General features: G+C 34.1%; 1 long non-coding RNA gene across 1 annotated transcript in view; it reads left to right on the top strand.

Moving 5' to 3' along the window:
• The window catches only part of LOC121029635 (uncharacterized), a 122,319-nt gene that overhangs the window by 25,209 nt on the left and 82,377 nt on the right, over positions 1–14,733 (top strand). Inside the window, exon 3 of the long non-coding RNA XR_005789815.1 lies at positions 1,661–1,716. This is a non-coding gene — a long non-coding RNA (uncharacterized LOC121029635). The remainder of the gene's footprint in view (positions 1–1,660; positions 1,717–14,733) is intronic.

Raw genomic sequence — 14,733 nt, 5'->3', positions numbered from 1 at the left:
AATTCACTCTCTCATCATATTTCTTAGCATATTGTACTGCCTCTTTTGTCCAGACTTTGAGAAGTAGCAGAGATGTGTATTGATAGGACAAAAATAAACATAAGGACACATAGATGATTTTTTAATGTACAAAACACAGAGAATTTCAAAATACCTAGTTATTAGCTAAGGAAGGACAATAAAAACACGATTTCCTGCATAACTAGAGGTAATGCTGGGAAATTAGTAATTATTAGTTAACACAATGCAAGTTGTAGTATAGCTATAATCATCTAGTTTCCCCTCTATGGCCTATAAATTCTCCAGCACTGTTGGATCTTCTGGATTGAGTGATGCAAAATCAATATTTCTGTTCTGTTCAGAGCAGAGAGCAAACTCTTTTGTTCAGTGTTTCTTAAACACACACACACACACACACACACACACACACACACACACACACACAACCAGTTTATCTTATTAAAGTAGAATTCATTTTCTCTCTATTTTTATGGAGTGAGTATATTAAAAAAGACATTTTCATGACTAGGATAATGTCTGGCAACATATTTTACCCATTTTTTCAAAGCTAGCTGTCTAGGCTGAAACATAGTTTTTGAGGGGAGGAAAGTGACTTATAGGTGGGATGACTGCATTATTTGGGGAAGGATGAAATAAATATTGGAAAAATATGAAACTAGTGTACAGATATATGCCCACTTCTTAACATAAGAGCCTATTGTGTAAAATATTGCCTTAAAACCCTAAATCCAGAATTGGAATTTTCAATTTTTAAGCCACTTATTGACAATTCATTACCTTCAGAGTGTCTCAGTCTCTGTGACTAGTAAATGCTAAAAGGAAAAGTTTTTCAAATATTTTTTAATTAAAATTTGAATTGTTTTATGTATATGAATATTCTTATATGGAAGTATTTCTATATAAACATTTAAAGATATACCTGTTTTCTTAAATAAAATAAATTTCCTTAGTGTCACAGATTTGAAGTGACTAATCACTGAAATGTAGTCACAGACATTTCCAAAATGTATGCCATGTTTCTTGAAATAGAAAGTGTTAAAACATCCAGTTTCTCATTGACTTCATTGACTTGGGGGTTGTAGAAGGGGGTGAGGTGGCCACGTAAATTATAGATTTTTATATTGCACATAAATTGATTAAGCAAAAAGTAAGTTAGTCTCCTGGGGTTTCCCTAACAAAGTACCACAAACTGGGTTTGTTTAGAACAAAGGAAATTTATTCTCTTGGTTCTGGAGGCTGGAAGTCCAGAATGAAGGTGCTGTCACTTTCTGAAGCTTTAGAGGAGGATGATTACTTGTCTCATCCTACTTTCTGGTAGTTGCAGGCAATTCTTGCTCTTTTTTTGGCTTGTAGATGCATCACTCCACACTCCCTCTGTCTTTACATAGTTGTCTCCATTGTGCATGTGTCTTTGTGTCTTTTTTCCCCTTAGAACGATAGCAGACAGCAGTCATATTGGTAAGGGCCCGCCTTACTCCAGTAGAAACCTCATGTTAACTGAAATAATTACATAGGCAATGGCTTTATTTCCAATAAGTTTTTATTCTGAGATTCCAGGAAAAATATGAAGTTTTGGTGCATATGGCTCAATCCAGCACTAAACAATGTTTATCATTTTTTTTATACCTTTCATTCTTAGGAAAAAGACATTGAAGATTAAATTTCAAGAGATTTCACCTCTACTTTCAAGTTACAGTAAGTCTATTTGTCCTAAAATTTATTGAAATGTTAAATATTGAGATGGCACCTTATTTAATACGGTTTGAACAATGTGTAAAATCACTGATATAAATGGATAGAGCCATTTACTGTAATTGCCTTTATATGTTTGATAAAAGAGAAATACCATTTCAGCAAAAGGATAGATGGAGTGTTAATGGGATTAATCAGTGTGCTGATGTGAATGGTAGCTTAAGTAGAACTGCCCTAAAGCAATAGGCACTTAAAAAGCAGCTATTTGGAAAAAAAAAATCTCATTTTTCAAGAATTCATGCAAGGTATTATTAAGGTTAAGAAATTCAGTTATATGTCAAGGTAACTATCATTACTCTTTCATTATTTAATAAATATTTATTAAGTATCAACTATGTATTTGGCTCCATATAGGTACTATGCAGTACAGAAGGAAGTAAAAATATGATTTATATTTCCAGTCCAAAACCTTGAGGAAACTTTTGTAGCCTGGAATTTCCAGTGATAGCAACCTGACTTATAAAGGATTATAATGCCTCCATAGTCCTTTTTGAAACATTTTAAAATCATACCTTATGAATTGTATATGAAAACCTAAAATATAAAAACTCAATGGAAAGTAGCATGTTATTCAGTCCCACAACTTTTAATTAGGTCTGTTAGTTCACAAGCAGAATAATATTTATAAATGCCTAGTAATTTCATATTGAATTACTATAAAACTTTGAAGTGCACTGTACTGTGTTCTTCTGTCTTTGTTCCAAATATACTTGTCAGAATGTTGAGAACAATTTCTCACTGTCATGAAAATACACTTGCTATTTAATTCCAATAGTTCTCCCTGGGGGAGTTTAAATTTCAGTCTGTATTTGTGTCAACTAAGTGGTCATGCAATTGTTTAAGAGGTCAGCAGATTTCCTTTATTTTATTTTTTTAATTAAAAATTTTTATTGTATGTTAATTCCAGTGTAGTTAACCTATAGTGTTATATTAGCTTCAGGTATACAATATAGTGATTCAGCAATTCTATAGGTTACTCAGTGCTCATCGTCATAAGTGTAGTCTTAATCTCCATCACTTACTTCATCCATTCCTCCACTGACCTTCCTCTGGTAACCATCAGTTTGATCTCTAGAGTTAAGAGTCTGTTGTAGGTTTGTCTCTTTTCTTCTTTGTTCATTTGTTTTTTAAATGCCACATATGAGTTAAATCATATTGTATTTTTCTTTCTATGATTAACTTTTTTCACTTAACATTATACTATCTAGATCCATCTATGTTGTTGCAAATGGCAAAATTTCATTATTTTTTTATGGCCAAGAAATGCTTCATTGTGTGTGTGTGTGTGTGTGTGTGTGTGTGAGTGCATCACATCTTCTTTAGCCATTCATCTATTGATGGATACTTGGGATGCTTCCACAATTTGGCTATTGTAATTAATGCTGCCTAAACATAGGGCTGCATATATTTTTTGAATTAGTGTTTTTGTATTCTTTGGGTAAATACTCAGTAGGGCAATGGTAATTCTATTTTTAACTTTTTTTAAAAAATAAATGTTTATTTTTGAGAGAGAGGGAGAGAGAGAGAGAGAGAGAGAGAGAGAGATAGAGAGAGAGAGAATGCATGGGGGAGGGGCAGAGAGCAAAGGAGACACAAAATCCGAGCTGTCAGCACAGAGCCTGATGCAGGGCTCCAACTCACAAACCATGAGATCATGACCTGAGCCAAAGTCAAACACTTAACGGACTGAGCCACCCAGGTGCCCCTCTATTTTTAACTTTTTGAGGAAACTCTATACTTGTTTTCCACAGTGGTTGCACCAGTTTGCATTCCCACCAACAGTGCACGAGAGTTCCATTTTCTCCATATCGTGCCAACACCTATTGTTTCTTGTGTTTTTTATTTTAGCCAATCTGACAGGTGTGAGGTGATATCTTACTGTGTTTTTAATTTGCTTTCCCATGAAGATTAGTATTGTTAAGAATCTTTCCATGTGTTATTGACCATCTGTCTTTAGAGAAATGTATGTTTATGTCTTCTGCCCATTTTTTAATTGAATTATTTTTTTGGTGTTTATTTATATAATTTCTTTATATATGTATATATATATCACGTTTTTATTTAAATCCTAGTTAATTAACATATAGTGTAATATTGGTTTCAAGAGTAGAATTTAGTGATTCATCACTTACAGTTAACACCCACTGCTTATCACAACCAGTGCCCTCCTTAATGTCCATCTCCTCTCCAGGAACGCTTAGTTTATTCTCTATAGTTAAAAGTCTCTTATGGTTTTCTTCCCTCTCTTTTGTTTCCCTCCCCCTGTGTTCATCTGTTTCATCTGTTTTGTTTCTTAAATTCCACATGAGTGAAACCATCAGGTATTTGTCTTTCTCTGACTTATTTTATCATAATACAGTCTAGCTCGATCTATGTTGTTGCAAATGGCAAGATTTTGTTCTTTTTGATGGCTGAAAAATATTCCATAGTAGATATATACACCACGTCTTATTTATCCATTCATCATTCCATGGATGTTTTGGCTCTTTTTATAATATGGCTATTGTTGGTAATGCTGTTATAAATATCAGGGTGCTTGTATTCTTTTTAGTCAATATTTTTGTATCCTTTGGGTAAATGCCTAGCAGTGCAATTGCTGGTTTAGAGTAGTTCTATTTTTACCTTTTGAGTAACCTCCTTACTGTTTTTTGGAGTGGCTGTACCAGTTTTTATTCCCACCAAAAGTGTAAGCATCCTTGCCAACATCTGTTGTTTCCTATATTATTAATTTTAGCCATTCTGACAGGTGTGAGTTGGTATCTCATCATGGTTTTGATTTGTATCTCCCTGATGATGAGTGGTGTTGAGCATCTTTCATGTGTTCATTAGTCATCTGTGTGTCTTCTTTGGAAGAATGTCTATTCATGTCTTCTGCCCATTTCTTAACTGAATGGTTTGTTTTTGTGTGTTGAGTTTTACAAGTTCTTTATAGATGTCCATGTGATGTGTCATTTGTAAATATCTTCTGCCATTCTGTCGGTTGCCTTTTTTTTGTTGATTATTTGCTTTTCTGTGCAGGAACTTTTAATTTTGATGTAGTCCCAATAGTTTATTTTTCCTTTGTTTCTCTTGCCTCAGAAGACACATCAAGAAAAATATTACAATGGCCAGTATCAGAGAAATTATTTACTTTCTGTGCTTTCTTCTGGATTTTTTGTGGTTTCAGGTCTCACATTTGGGTCCTTAATCCACTTTGAATTCATTTTTGTAAATGGTGTAAGAAAGTGAGGTCAGGAGGTTTTCCAATATTTTAGGATATTTCCTTTAGTGAAGAAAAACTTTTTGGAAGTTTATTGGTTGTTTCACATCTTCACACTATTGTTTAGCAAGTTGCTGCTCTAGTCCTTCGACTTGAAAGTATGAACAATTTTGCTAATGTGACATATTTTAGAAAGTTTGAAGAGAATTTGGGTTCAAATATTCAAACAACAGAATAATGAAATCTTTTCTTCTTTCACATAATTTGAAGTGACATCCATACAAATAGCATTGTGTTCAGTAATAAGATAGTTCATTTGTATATAAATTGACCAGAACTATAGGAAAATTAATTTTTTACAAATTCACACTCAAGAAATATTGTCAGATCCTTCATTTGTCATAATACTTTATTCAAAGGAGAATAAATTACAAAAAAACCAGTTTAACTTTAATGGTAATTAACATATTTGTTAAGTTACTCATCCAATCAGTATTTGAGTGCCTATTCTGATGCATTCATTGTTCTGCACACTTGAGATACATCAGTGAAAAAGAGACCAAAAAATATTGTATTCAAGGATCTTACCTTCCAGTATCAGTGAGAATGAGCAATACATGTACTGGATAAGTAAAATTAGGAAACTTATAAAAAGGTTCTAAGTGTTATGGGAAAATAACAAGAAGAGTAAGGTAAGGGGAATAAGGCATGGCAGCTGTGGGGATGTTTGTTTTATTAAATAGAGTGGTCTGGATAGATTGCATTGTAAATTTGAAACTTTAGCACAAACTTGGAACTCCATGAAGGCCCAGGGCATTCCAGGTAAAACAAATAGAGTAGTGCCTGGATGGCTCAGTCAGTTAAGCGCCCAACTTTGGCTCAGGTCATGATCTCGTGGATCGTGGATTCTATCCCCGTGTTGGGCTCTGTGCTGACAGCCTGGAGCCTTAAGCCTGCTTTGGATTCTGTGTCTCCCCAACAACTTGGAGACTTGAGCCTGCTTCGGATTCTGTATCTCTCTGCCCCTCCCCTGCTCATGCTCTGTCTCTCAAAAATGAATAAAAATTAAAAAAAAATTAAAAAACAACAACAACAAAATAGAGCAAAAGCATCAAGCAGGGTATTTTAGTTCAGCTAGGTGATCATTGTGGCTGGGATTTAATAAAGGAGGGATGGAAGAACAATAGGGAGGAGGTTAGAAAAAAGAAAGGAAAGCCAGATCAAATAGGGCCTTCTAGGTAAGCCATGTTAAAGACATTGCTTTCACTTTAAGGGAAATTGAGAAACATTTTAAGCAAATGACTGACTTGATCTTGTTCATGGTTTTGTATTTTTTATTTTTTAATGTTTCATTTATTTTTGACAAAGAGAGAGACAGAGCATGAGTGGGGAAGGGGCGGAGAGAGAGGGAGACCCAGAATCTGAAGCAGGCTCCAGGCTCTGAGCTGTCAGCACACAGCCCAACGTGGGGCTTGAACCCACAAACTGTGAGATCATGACCTGAGCTGAAGTTGGATGCTTAACCGACTGAGCCACCCAGGTGCTGCTGATCTTGCTCATGTTTTAAGAAGATAATAATTATTTCCGTCTTACTAGAGAAGAGTAAGGATAGAAGAAAGAAAAGCTGGAGGTTATTTTACTAATTCTACTGAGACCAGAATTAGTTTCAGTAGATACAGTAGATCTAGTTCTATCTATAGTTATATAGTTCTATCTATAGTAGTGGTAGATATAGTAATATGTGGTTGGATTGTGGTTATACTTTGAAGGTAGAGCTAACTATATTCCTCTACACACTGGGTGTTGGTTGTGAGGAGAAGAGAAGAGCATAGGATGCTGGTAAAATTTTGGCATAAGTAATTGTATCGACGGATTTCGTATCAACTGAGATGGGAAAACTGTGGGGCAGTAGGCTTCATAGTTTAAATTTCAAAGTTTAAATTCAAAAGAGAAGGCTGGGAAGGTGACTTTTTAAAAAGAACCCACAACAAAAAAATAACAGAAGCAAATAAACATTTCTGAACATAAAGCGTATCGAAATCTTTGAAAATGTTTAACTATATGTGTTTCCTGTGGCTGCTGTAATATATTATCACAAACTTGATGGCTTTAAATAACAGAAAATTATTCTCTCACAGTTCTGGATACCAGAATTCCAACATCAGTTTCTGAATCTATATCAAAGCAAGCTCTCTCTCTGGAGGCTGGTGGATGCTTTGTTCCTTGTTTCTTTCAGCTTCTCATGCTTTGCCTGAGGCTCCATCATTTAGATGTCTGCCTCCATGGTCACATTGCCTCATCTTTTTTTGTCTCTCTCAAATCTTCCTCTGCCTCCCTTACAGATGGGTATATATGATTGTATTTAGGGCTCAAAATAATAAAACAAGATAACTTCCCATCTTAAGATAGTAGACCTTAACATCTGCAAAGACACTTTTACAAATAAACTAACATTTCCAGGACTTAATATCATTTGGGGAGTCATTAGTCTGCCACAAATGGCCAAAGAATGAGTGTAAAAGACCTGGATAAAATGATGAACACTTACTATGTCTTTTATTGTTCATAGCTTTATGGAGGTATAATTGAAATATAATCTGCTCATATATTGTATATAGTTTGATGAGTTTTGACATATTTATACATCAATGAAAACATTACCACTATCAAGGTAATAAACATTTGCATCACCCTGAAAAGTTTTGTTGTTTCCCCTGTGTAATGTATCTGACATGCCCTGTTCAAACTGAATAGTTTGATGTCATTATAGATTATTTTGAATTTTCCAGAATTTTTAAAAAATGGAATTATGCAATGCATGTTCTTTTTTGGGAGATCTGGATTCATGTTGTGTATATCAATGTTTCATTCCTTTGTATCACTGAGTAGTATTCCCTTATATAAACATAAAACAATATTTTTATATTTCATTTTTAAATTAATATTTGGTTTGTTTCCAATTTTTGCCTATTGGAAGTAAGGATGCTATGAATATTCACCTAATGGCATTCCTTAGATATATGCTTTTATTTCTCTTGGGTAACTACCTAGGAGTCATATGCTAGGTCATATACTAACTTTTATATTTAATAGTTTTTATTTTAGAATAGTTTAGATTTCTGGAAAATATGACAAAGTAGAGAGGATTCCTGTGTTCACTTCATTTAGTTTTCTTTATTGCTCATGTAATACATAACTATGGTACACTTGTCACAAAGAAAGAAAAGGAATATATGTTGTTATTTACTAAAGTAAAGGCTTTATTCTAATTTCCTTGCTTTTTATCTAATGTCTTATTCTGTTCCAGAATTCTATACAGGCTACCACATTACATTTAGTTATCACTCTCCTTAATCTTTTCTAGAATGTGACAGTTTTTTGGACTTTTTGTTTTTCATGTTCTTCACAGTCTTGAGGCTTATTGGTCAGGTATTTTGTAGAATGTCTTTTAATTTGGATTTGTCTAGTGTTTTGCTTGTGATTACACAGGAGCTATGGCTTGGGTAAAATACCACATCACTAAAGGTCCATTCTCATCATATTCATATCAATGATATATGCTCTCAATTCACTTTAGCACTAATAATGTTAAGTTTGGTCAAATGACTGAGGCAGTGTTTGTCAGGTTCCTGCACTACACAGTTACTTTTTTCCTCATGTGGTAATGTTTAAAGAAACTATTACATTTTTTCAAAGGGATTGTAACATATTATATTTCCTCTATGACAGTTTCAGTTCCTCCACCTCTTTGTCAGCACTTTGCGTGGTCAAGCTTTGAAATTAATGCATTCTGGTGGGTATACGGTGGCGGCTTTTCATTGTAGTCCTCATTTGCATTTTATTTGTATTTCCCTAATGACAAATGGTGAGTAGCTCTCTTCATTTGCATATTTGCCATCCTCAGATCTTTGGGAATTTTTTTTCAAATGTTTTGTTCATTTTGAAATTGGTCTGTCATTTGATAACTGAGTTATAAGCCTTCTTTATATTCAGGATATAAGTTGTTTGTCAGATAGATATGTCTTGAAAATATTTTGTCTAATTTTATGTTTTAACTTTTATTTTTCATTAACTTAGCATTTGAAGAGCAGAAATTTTTAATTTTGATCAAGATCAGTTCATAAAATTTCCTTTTATGCTTTATGTATGTACTATTGTATCAGAAATGTTTTGCCTAGGGGCACCTAGGCGGCTCATTTGGTTGAGCATCCACCTTCAGCTCAGTTCATGATCTTGTGGTTCATGAGTTTGGGCCTGCGTCAGGCTCTGTGCTGACAGCAGAGAGGCTGGGGCCTGCTTTATATTCTGTGTCTCCCTCTCTCTGCCCCTCCTCCACTCATGCTCTGTTTCTCTCTCTCTCTTTCTCTTTCTCTCTCTCTCTCTCAAAATGAATAAACATTAAAAAATTTAAGAAAAAAGAAATGTTTGCCTAAAATCACCAAGTTTTTTCATGTTTTCTTTTAGAAGTTTAATAGTTTTAGCACTTATATTAAGTCTGTGATACATAAGAAGTTAATTATTACACAATATGTAAGTAAAGAGTTGAGGTTCTTTGTTTAACATTAGATTTCCAATTTCCCTCTTTTTCTTATAATATGGTCCTTTTTGGACATAATTTATTAAAATTTGTCTTTGCTACCTTTAAAAAAAATTTTTTTTTTCCAACGTTTATTTATTTTTGGGACAGAGAGAGACAGAGCATGAACGGGGGAGGGGCAGAGAGAGAGGGAGACACAGAATCGGAAACATGCTCCAGGCTCTGAGCCATCAGCCCAGAGCCTGATGCGGGGCTCGAACTCACGGACCGCAAGATCGTGACCTGACTGAAGTCAGACGCTTAACCAACTGCGCCACCCAGGCGCCCCAAAAAGTTATTGTACCAGCTGTCTATGTATCAATTTTCAGACTCGTGATTTTGTCCCATTTTTCTGTATGTCTATTTTCTTGAGGTTTATTTATTTTTGAGCGAGAGAGTGACAGAGCACGAGTGGGGGAGGAGTAGAGCGAGAGGGAGACACAGAACACGAAGCAGGCTTCAGGCTCTCAGCTGTCAGCGCAGAACCTGATGATGGGCTTCAATTCACAAACCACAAGATCATGACCTGAACTGAAGTCAGATGCTTAACCTACTGAGCCACCCAGGAGCCCCTCTATATGTCTATTTTTAAACAAATACTGTATTCTGTTGAGTATTGTACTTTTATATTATCTTAAAATTAGTTATTATAATTCCTCCAACTTATTTTTTTCCAAAATTAAATAGTCTATCACTCAGAAGTATAATAATTGCGATGTCTGACAGGCAATACAAAATTATAGACGTTCAAGAAAGGAGGAAAATATAACACACAACGAAGAGGAAGATATACAATAAAAACAGACCCAGAATAACACACTTGATAGGATTAGTACACATGGATGTTAAACATGTATGAATATCCTTATATCAAGAAGGAAGCATAAATCTTAAGCATGACAAGTATATATGAAAGATAGAAGAAAGGCTCAAATTAAACTTCTAGAGATGCCCAGTACACTGCATTAGATGTAAAATATACTGGGTGGGACTATCAGCAGCTAAAATACCACAAAAGAGATTGCTATACCAAACAACAGACTTTAAACATAAAACATAAATATATTAAAGCACACATATAAGTGAACCGAAATTAGTGAATCATGAGACATCAAGCCCTGCAGCTTCTCTCAGGGACAATTTTCTTGTGCTACTTGTCCAATATCTGAAAGCTGTTGCTTCCTATATTCGTCCTATATATTATTGTTTAAGACTGAAACGTAAATCTGGCTCCCCAGCATTACATCATGGACAGGAGTGGAAATTTAGAACCTATTGATTCTGACCAAAGTTCTTAGTATTTGGCTTTTACCTTATTTCTTATGAACAAGTCCATACTCTATCCCTCAGCTAATTTCAATTCTGTCCCTTCAGGCCAAAGTTCCTCCTTTGTACTCTAGCTACTTCAGAGATAGGAAGGAGACTGCTTTTTGTCTAGTCGATGGTCCTATGCTCAGTCTCTGCTAACCACTTCCAGAATGCTCTGAAAGCAAAATGCCTCTTGGACTTCACTAACATATGTCAATTTCCCGGTATCATTCCTTTCTCACGTCAGCTCACGGACTTAGCTCAGTCTGTAAGTCACCCTAATCTCCTCCAGTTGTATGAGGTGTGTATTACGAAATATAAATTACAAAGGAAAATAATTTGTTCACAAAGATAGCAATTTTAAAAGATGTTTACCATTTAGGGGATTCCATATCCTCTAAATTTGAATTTTTTTAAAACTATAAATAGTCTGTTTGGAGACATAGAGAGCAATTTATAGTTAGGCCTTGATTTATGAATAGAAGAAATATGGAGTGTGGTTTTGTGCATACTCAGAATGTTTTTGTGCCCAAAACTGTTTCCTCAAATCTCAGAAATTGATAATAAAAATGTTATTAATATATTTATTTGAAAGAAATAGACTTTAGTCTAAAAAAGTATTTTACTTACATTTTACAAGTAATAAACAAATACACTTTGAAAGGGATAGGAACATAAGCCTCATCGATGATCATGTTGGCAGAAATTATTTGTTTTGTTTACTTTTTAGTAGTTACTGAAAATTATGTGTAAGAGTACATAGGAAAGGAATAGGGAGATCTTCCAGAATAACGGAAGGGAAAAAAGAGGCACTTACATGCACAGGGGCTAAAGATAAACTACCAATTTTATAACTTTACCTGAAGCTGACCCTCAAGGCAACAGAAATTAATGTTGTGTTCTGTAGCCATGTGACTGAATTCATCTACAGTGACCATTAAAGGGGCCGCTGACAAATGCTACAGACAACCCATAACTTATCTAGCTAGTTATCTGCATTACTAACATCCCTCTTAAGAAAAAATGAACAGTTTGTTCTAAGAATAAGCAGATATTTAAGATGTTTTCTGTCTGTGCAGAGTTCTATTCCAGTTTTTATTTTAGCTGTGGCTGTTTTTTTATTTTTAAATACTGTTTGCATGATTTTTAATTTTTATTTTATTGATGTATCATTGATATACAATGTTTGTTTCAGGACTACAAGATAGTGATTTGATAATTCTGCACATTAGGCATGCTCACCATGATAAGTGTAGTTACTCTCTGTCACTCTGTACTGTTATTAACATATTACTAACTATATTTCCTATGCTATATATTCATCGGCATGACTTACTTATTTTATAACTGAAAGTTTGCATCTCCTAATACCCTTCATCTATTTCACAGATCCCAACCACCACTACTAGTTTTGATCTCTGTATTTATTAGTCTGTTTCTGTTTGGTTGTTTTTATCCAAAAAGTAAGTAAAATCATGTGATATTTGTCCTTCTCTGACTTATTTCACTTAGCATAATAATCTGTAGGTCCATCCATATTGTCATAAATGGCAAAAGTTCATTCTTTTCTTTGTGGCTGAGTAAAATTTATCATGCATACACATCCTGACTTATCCATTCATCTATCAATAGACACTTAGGTCACCAGTGTATCTTGGCTATTGTCAATTATGTTGCAATAATCATAGGAGTCCACATATAGTTTAGAATTATTTTTTTTTATTTTCTTCAGATAAGAACCCAGCAGTAAAATGACCGATTAATATAGTATTTCCATTTTTAATTCTTTGTGGTGCTTTCATGTTCTTTTCCATAGCGGCTGTACCAATTTACATTTTACCAACAGCATATGAAGGTTCCCTTTTCTCCACATCATCGCTACATCTTACTTCTTTTTTTTTTTTTTAATTCTTGTTATTTCTTTTCTTTTGACACTAGCCATTGTAACTGATGTGAGGTGATATTTCACTATGGTATTGATTTGCATTTCCTCACTGATAAGCGATGTTGAGCGTCTTTTCATGTGTCTGTTGGTCATCTGTATGTCTTCTTTGGAAAAATATCTATTCAGGTCCTCTGCCCATTTTTAATTAGATTACTTGAGTTTTTTTGAGTGTTGGGTTGTATGAGTTCTTTATATACTTTGGATATTAATTCTTTATCTGTTATCATTTGCAAATATCTTCTCCCATTTAGCAGGTTGTCTTTTTGTTTTGTTGATGGTTTTCTTTACTATGCAAAAGGTTTTCGGTCTGATATAGTTCCAGTTGTTTATTTTTGCTTTTGTTGCCTTTGCCTGAGTAGACATACCAGAAGTATTGCTAAAGTTAGTATCTAAGAGATTACTGCCTATGTTTTCTTCTAGGAATTTTACGGTTTCAGGTCTCAAACTTAGGTCTTTAATCCAATTTAAACTTATTTTTGTCTATGACATAAGAAAGTGGTCCAATTTTGTTCTCATACATGTAACTGTCCAATTTTCCCAGCACTGTTTGTTGAAGAGATTATCTTTTCCTTATTGTACATTCTTGCCTCCTTTGTCATAGATTAATTAACCATGTAGGTGCTTAATTTTATTTCTTGGTTCTCTATCCTGTTCTAATTATCAATGAGTCTATTTTTGTAGCAGTACCATATAGTTTTCATTACTATAGCTTTGTAATATATTTGAAATTGGGGATTGTGATACCTCCACCTTTCTTTTTCTTTCTCAAGATTGCTTTGGCTATTTGGGGTCTTTTTTAGTTCCATAAAAATTTTAGGCTTATTTGTTCTAGTTCTATGAAAAATGCCACTGGTATTTTCATAAGGGTTACACTGAATCTGTAGGTTGTTTTGGAAATTATGCATATTTTAACAATATTCTTCAATGAGTATGGTATATCTTTCCATTTGTTTGTGTTATCTTCAATTTCTTAAAGTTTAACAGTTTCAGAGTATAAGACTTATGCCTCCTTTTGATGCAATTGTTAATGAGATTTTCTTAATTTCTTTTTCTGCTATTTTATTAATGTACAAATGCAATGGATTTCTGTATGTTAATTTTGTATCCTCCAACTTTACTGAACTCATTTATTAGTTCTAACAGGTTTTTTATTATGTAACCTTCAAATAGTGACAGTTTTACTTCTTATTTACCAATATGGGTGCCTTTTTTATCTTGTCTGATTGTTGAGGCTGGAACTTCTGGAATTATGTCGAATAAAAGTGGCTCAAGTTGACATCCTTGTCTTTTTCCTGAATTCAGAGGAGGAGCTTTCAGTTTTTCACTATTGAGTCTGATATTAGTTGTGGGTTTCTCATATTTGGCCTTTATTATTCTTAGGTATGATTTCTCTAAATCCACTTTGAGATTTTTATTTTATTTTATTTTATTTTATTAATTTTTCCCCATACTCCAATATTCTCTGTTATTTATTTATTTATTTATTTATTTATTTATTTATTATATAATTTGTTGTTAAGTTAGCTAACATACAGTGTATACAGTGTGCTCTTGGCTTCAGGAGTAGATTCCCGTGATTCATCACTTATATACAACATATGTTCATCCCAACTAGTGCCCTCCTCAATGCTCATCACCCATTTTCCCCTCCCCCTCTCCCCCCACCTTGCTTCAACCATCAGTTTGTTCTCTATATTTAAGAGTTTCTTATGGTTTGGCTCCCTCTCTCTTTGAAACTATTTTTTCTCCTTCCCTCCCTCCATGGTCTTCTGTTAAGTTTCTCTAGTTCCAACTATGAGTGAAAACATATGAAATCTGTCTTTCTCTGACTGACTTACTTCACTTAGCATAATATGCTCCAGTTCCATCCATGTTGTTGCAAATGGCAAGATTTCATTCTTTCTCATTGCCAAGTAGTTTTTCATTGTATAT

Source organism: Herpailurus yagouaroundi, unplaced genomic scaffold (genome assembly GCF_014898765.1).
Source record: "Herpailurus yagouaroundi ecotype Mexico unplaced genomic scaffold, PumYag 139, whole genome shotgun sequence".
NCBI classification, from domain to species: Eukaryota; Metazoa; Chordata; class Mammalia; order Carnivora; family Felidae; genus Herpailurus; species Herpailurus yagouaroundi.
The sequence above is the reverse complement of the archived record's forward strand: the minus strand, read 5'-3'. Positions and strand labels throughout refer to the sequence as shown.